A 6,316-nucleotide genomic window follows, 5' to 3' on the forward strand; every position below is an offset into this window, starting at 1 on the left:
TATCTTTATCTATGTGCATCTATATGCCAAGATCATAACTAAAACTATAGATGATGACATGGACTTTTGATTATGATTCATAAGCTGTGAAATAGTTCTTTCCCAGCCCCAGACCACTTTTTCCTGTTTAAGTCAGGTTACAGGTAGTTGTCACCCCGGAGTAAAGTATAAGACTATGATACATTTGGGCCCAGACAACTCAGGGGATCAATTGTGCTTGTCTTCTTGTTTTACAGATGGAGAAACTGAGCAGCAGAGAGGGCTAGTGGCCACTGCGATACTCTGCCAGTAGGTAAGTGATGTGCTAAAGTGGACCTAAAATCACACAGGCTTTTAGTACCCATGGCCAGATCTCTCCGGGCGCACTGTCCCAGCCTTGCAACTTTTCTGATCTGTGCAGTTCAAGCCGGGGGTGTGGGGTGTGGTGGGGAGTGGGGGTGGCATGTGTTGCTTTGAAACATTTGGATGTGATTTGCACTTGTGGTTTATGGTTATTCCCATTGTTGAGCTGGAATGTTGAATGGGCGTGTTTGTGAAGGCCTCTTCGGCAGTGAGTTCTTCCCTGGGAACAATTAAAACCTAGCCCGCTCTGCGGCCGGCTGAGGCAAACTCTTCAGTAGATTCAACCGGTGCATTCGGAACAGAGAGCCCTAGACTTGAGTGTCAAAGTATTTGTGTCTTGAAATCCCACAGGAACCTGCTTTGTGACCTTGAACACCCATGGCCTGGACTCATAGGTTTACTCTTTGCTCATCCATTCCTTCAAACTGGTTTCCCCCTGCATACTTGGTTCTATTCTCTGTGCTGGGCACCCACTGGGCATTTAACAAAAAGCAGGTCCATCCAAAATAGACTTTACTATTGGGAAGCTCATACCCCAATCAGTAAGCGCTTCTGTTTCCTGATGATGATTTCACCAGGAGAATTTCTAGCTGATGCTTTGAGTTTAACATTTGACCAGGACCTGGCATTTCTGTGATCTGCTCCCCAAGTCCCTAAGTGGAGAAAGTCGTGAGGACCACTTTTGCTCAGAGCGATGGCCCCAACTGTGCACTGAGGTGAGCGTCCCAGCTGTCTCTGGAATCTAGACCTAGTCAGTCCAGAGCCTTAGTTTCTCGTAGGAGCAAATGCCTCTCGCCATCAATTTTCATGTTCATCGTGGCCTCCGAGCAGTGGGCATCATGGAGGGTGACCAAGGTAGTCGATGCGAGGATCCTGCTTGTTCCAGGAAGCAGTGCTTTTTCTGCTGGGAATGAAGGCAGCCGGTGCCTCCAAGAAAGCAGACAATCACAGGGAACTATGCCCCAGGCCCAGCTTGTCTCCTCCTGGTAGCTGGGATTTAGCCTATCAGAGCGAATCCACCGCGGGGCCATGCAGCACAACCCCCTTTGACGAGGTGACCCTGTAAAGGAAAGACTGCTTCCTATCAAAGCTTTGTGTTCCTGAACTCTAAAGACAAGCCTGGCAGCTTCTGCTTTTGCAAGTTGCCTTGCCTTGGGCGAGACACTGCGAGTGCTCTGGATCAGAGGCAGTGCTGTTTGTTTGGTCTGGGCAACAACTTCTTGAGGCTGAAACTCCTGAGCTCGCTTAAAGTTTGCCACTTCGAAGGGTGAATTAATAGCATCAGGACTAGGCCTGGTTTGGCTGCTCCTTGGAAGGTGCGCGTTGTCAATCCTTGACGTAGACACACCTGTGTACATGGTGCATGGGGCTTGTGGGGAGCATGTGTGTGCCTGTATGGGGTGCAGGTTTTCTAAGGAGTGGATTTGTATCTGTGGGGTGTGACTCTCAGGGGAGTGTACGTATGTGTGTGTGTTTAATGCCTTAGGAGGCGAGTCTTAGGAGAAAAAGAAAACACTTAAGGGTGTAATTTTTCAACAGGACCCAGAAATGGGCTTTTAATAAGCGTCATTAAACTCTTTGATTACAAGGGGAGGCCAGTCATCCTTTCATCCTGGCCCGGATCACCCAGTCCTCCTTTGCCCTCTTCTTTCGGATCAGATAAAAGCTATTTGTCCTGATCTCACCAAAGCCCTTTCTCCCCCTTTGGCCCTCCCTACCGCCACCCCCACCCTGGCCCTTGTCTGATCTCCTTGCTTGGATCTGGACACAGACAGGGCTGGTGTCAGCATTGACAGACGATAGCGCCAGGAGCGCCTGCAATCTGAGCATTCTGCGTCCTGTGTTGTCCCAGCAGGAAACTTTGGGGTCTTTGTTTAGGAGGTGCTCTAAGCTAAGAGGGTGGGGGGGGTGTCAGAGGGGATTGTGGGGGTGGTCCTCCCTTTCCTGGCGGGTCACTTACAGCCACCAACGCCTCGCTAGACAGTGTGTGCGCTTTATGGATTAGGCTTCTCCTTGTTTGAGTGGGAGGAGCTGAAGCTGTGTTGAAAGGGAGGTTTCACTAGAGATGGGAAACATGCTGCCAGGTCTCCTAAGGAGAGTGGGTTCCCAGAGTGATTATCTTTCCTGAGCCAGCAAGAGGGAGGGGACTCCAGGACAGGAAGCTTCCAGGCTAGCAACAAACTTCTCAGGCAGTGCTACAAGACACCCATTCCTGTCAACAGGTCTGGCTTTGCAAGAGCTGGTTCTCCTCTGCTCTGCGGCTGGTGCGCTCTGCTTTGCACACTCCTTCTCGCAGGCAACGTGCCCTGAGGCTTGGAGCTCTGCCTGCATCTTCCTTGTGCACGCTCACAGTGCCCTGTGAGAGGCTGGGGGTACAGGCCTGGGGCCCAGCCAGTGTCTGTGGTCTGTTCGGAGCCCCTGGCTCCTGCGAGAGGATGGCCTGGCCTTGCAGACTCGAACAGGCCTGCATGTGAGTCCTCGACGGGTCTGTTTCTGCACTCCCCTACTCACAGCTCCATGAAGGCTGTTGCAAACTGCTGCTGAGCTTCCTCCGATAAGGTCTCCTAGTCGAGGAGCAAGTGGGAGCTAAAAGCCAGCCCCTTTTCTAAGCAAACCAAACTCAGGTGAGGGCAGCAAGGAGGCTGGTGGCTCCTCGTCTCCTCCAGCTGCAATCCCTTCCTCTTTTAGGTCCGTAGCTGTAGGGAGGTTGCGAGATCACCCTTGAAGTACATGTGCCATCGAGTGGATCCCAACTTATCTTGACGAAGACAGGGTAGAACTGTCCCTATGGGTTCTTGTGGGGTTAAGGGTAAGAGGGAACCCCACAAAACATCACAGGCTTGGTAGGCGCAATTGTACAGCGATAATAAGTAGAGATTATAGTAAAGTCATAGAGAGCATGAGAGTTAAAGGATAGAGTCAAATAATGGAGTCAGACGCAATTCATGGTAGCATAGCTCACCTCCACCCGGCTTGATGGTCCTCGTGGAGGGGGCTTAGCTGTCAGACAAGAAGCCGCTGCTTCGTCCTCCTTAGTCACCTTCTCCAGCCACCCACTGGCCAGCCACCCTCCTGAGAACCAGGGAGCCTCCTTATTTATTGCTAACCACGCATCATAGAGTCATACATCACAGAAAGGGGCAATACAATTCATTCTAGAACAAGTTTGATCACTCTAATGTCTCACATAATAAAACAGACAATTACTATTCTGGGAGGCATGCAAGTTCCCTGATAGTGGACAATAACCTGAGTCACCAGGAGGGATATTAACATAGGCAATACAATCAATAGGAGAGGAATCACCTAGGGGTGTGTCCACATTGGTTGTGGAATAGACAGTGGTGTCTGCTTGATCTAGACAGCTGATAATGGCTAACTAACCTTGGTCACCCTTGGGCGGGTTTGCCCTCTCTGGTATCTCCTGCAAGTGAACAAGACCACCATTATCCTTATCAGAAGGGAGTGGGTCTTATTTAGGGTGAGTCAGACTAATAGTCTAGCCACTATATATGGCTGATGTTAAGGAGAATAACCTCTGACCTACCTTCGCTGATCACCTATTGTACAGTCACTCTTAAGCAGCTAAGTTTGGTACATATTTTGGGGAGACAACTTAAGCGAAATCCTTCTGTTCCCCACAGGTTCTGGAGACTGCGACTCTCTAAAGGGGCAGGAAGTCTCATCTTTCTCCTTCAGAGAAGCTGGTGGTTTCAAACTGTTGCCCTTGCGGTTAGCAGCCCACTGCGGAACCCACTACCCACCCGGGCTCCTTCTACTATTTAACACTAGCAGTGACAGTAGTAATAGTCACAGTCATAATAGTAGGCTTAGTGATGATGCTAGGAATGACACTGTCTTATTTTGGCAGTATGTCCTATTTCTGATGGATCTTTCCGGTTTGCTTCTCTCAGCAGGCCCGCCTGAGCTGCAGGGTTAGGACTAGTCTCCCTGTTGGACAGCTAAGGAAAATGGGACACAGAGAAAGATAGTGGGGCTTGCCTCCTGGCAGCCCTCGGAAGGCCTCGCCTATCTTGGGGCCAGTATGAACCATCCTGACCAGACATGTGTCCAAGGGCTGGGAATGCAAGACTGGGGTCTCCAGGGAGAGCACAGAGCACCAGACTGTACCTGGAGCATGACCCTTCTTCTGCCCACATTCCATCAACATCTGACCCTGGACCCTGATGGAAACACGCCTATTTGGAACATCCTGCAATGACTCCTGCTGGTCCCTGTGGCTCTATCACTGACTCAGATCTGACTCCCAAGTAGATCAGAAACCAGGCACCTCAGTCCTTGGTGGAGCTAAGGCCACACTGACCCTGCAGTTTACACAGAGCTTTTAGGGCTTACTCCACCCCTCTGAGTAGGCCCATTAAGTACCTACTATGTATAGGTACTTAATCAAGCTTAAGGAGCCCTGATGGGTAAGATTGGAATGTTACCTGCACGGTCAGTGGTTCAACCCCATCAGCCATTCCGAGAGAAAATCTGCTTCTATAAAGATTTAGTCTTATAAACCCTATAAAGTGTTGCTGTGGGTCAGAATGGACTCATTGGCAGTGGGTTTGACGTGGTAATGTTTAAGGCACTGTGGGAACATCTTGTGCATACTTGCCTCCCTAATTTTCATATCTGCTTTTCGGATGAGTTACTAAGTTTCAAAGAAGTTCATTGACATGTCCCAAATGACACACCTATATGTTCCCAAGATGATATGAGTATCTAGTGATAAAAGCTGGGGTTTGAACGAGTCCGCTTGGACAAAAGCTTGTAAGCTGATGCTCCTGACTTCTACCAGCTGCAGCGCACAGTGAGAGTTCTTTTCAAAGCCGTCAGTCCTGAGGCCCTCACTGCACGCATCCTCATGGTTGCTTCTCCTGGGTTTCGTTTCCACTGCGCTGCTAAGTTTCTCGAGGGCAGACACTGGAATCTTCAGCCAGGGTCTAGGGTTCACAGCAGCAAGTTAATATGTGTCTGGATGAATAACAGTGTTAATCTACTGTCTTTGACCACGCACTAGTCAAAATGCTAAATTGTGTGTGTGTGCGCGCGCGCATGTGCACCCACCCATGCATGGCTGTGTATCTCTATAAGCACACCCCTGATTGAGGTACCCAGCTCAGTGCCCGAGCTGACAATGCTCCCCCTACACATTAATTCCCTCCTGGCTTATTCTCTGTCAATGATCATGGAAAAACCTTTGGTTCACTGAGAACATACTAGGGTTGGCTCCAACACCATGCATTTTGCATTTATTATCTCATTTAAATGCCAAGGCCTTCCCTTTTTAATATTAGTCTCAGTGCACAGATGTGGGGACAGCGGGATGAACAGCCTGGTGAGATAATGAGCTCCCAGTCAGTGAGTGATGCAAACAGGAGCAAAATGTGAGGGCTACCGCAGGGACACTAACACGGGTTCTTAGGTCATTGCCTAGATTCCATGATGCTCTTCTGTGCCTGGTGCAGACAGTGGCTTTGAACCTGACTGAGAGCCTCAGGGTCCTAGGCGGCTTGAGAGAGAGAGGCATGGGGACTGACAGAGAGGCATGGGGCTGACTCAGTGTTCTCTATGAATCATATACAGATCCTTGAGATGTTAGCAGCAGCCCGCTGAGCGGAATAGTATGACCGAGACTCAAGAGACCTTGGTCCTAGCCTGGGCCTGCAGCTCATCTTCTGTGGGCCTTAGGACGTCCTATACCTTCTCCTTTATCCTTTGTTCAAAAGAAATAACGATCACCTGCAAGGGTTGCAGGGTCTGGAAAATATGGGGAGGGGGGGGAGCTTCAAAAAGTTTGTGGGAAATCTCCCTTCTCTCTTAATTCTGTTTATTCACAAATTGCTTGACGCTCCCTAGCACTGAAAGTTCTGTGGCGAGGAGCATTGCTTGCACACAGGGATCCTCGGGGGAGGAGCACCCGTGACGTGTCCTGCTCCCGGGACAAGTGCTGCGTCCGAGGTGGGCT

The 6,316-nt window shown here is 50.0% G+C and overlaps 1 protein-coding gene across 1 annotated transcript in view; it reads left to right on the forward strand.

Annotated features, from left to right (window-relative positions):
• Nucleotides 1-235: 235 nt before the first annotated feature.
• Nucleotides 236-6,316, forward strand: part of LOC123522044 (teneurin-4-like) — a gene marked incomplete at its 3' end in the record, with an annotated part of 439,709 nt that continues 433,628 nt past the window's right edge. Inside the window, exon 1 of the mRNA XM_045293083.1 lies at nt 236-292. The remainder of the gene's footprint in view (nt 293-6,316) is intronic.

This window comes from Echinops telfairi, unplaced genomic scaffold (genome assembly GCF_000313985.2).
Source record: "Echinops telfairi isolate 266 unplaced genomic scaffold, ASM31398v2 ScPeMD7_1713;HRSCAF=2227, whole genome shotgun sequence".
Lineage (NCBI taxonomy): Eukaryota > Metazoa > Chordata > Mammalia > Afrosoricida > Tenrecidae > Echinops > Echinops telfairi.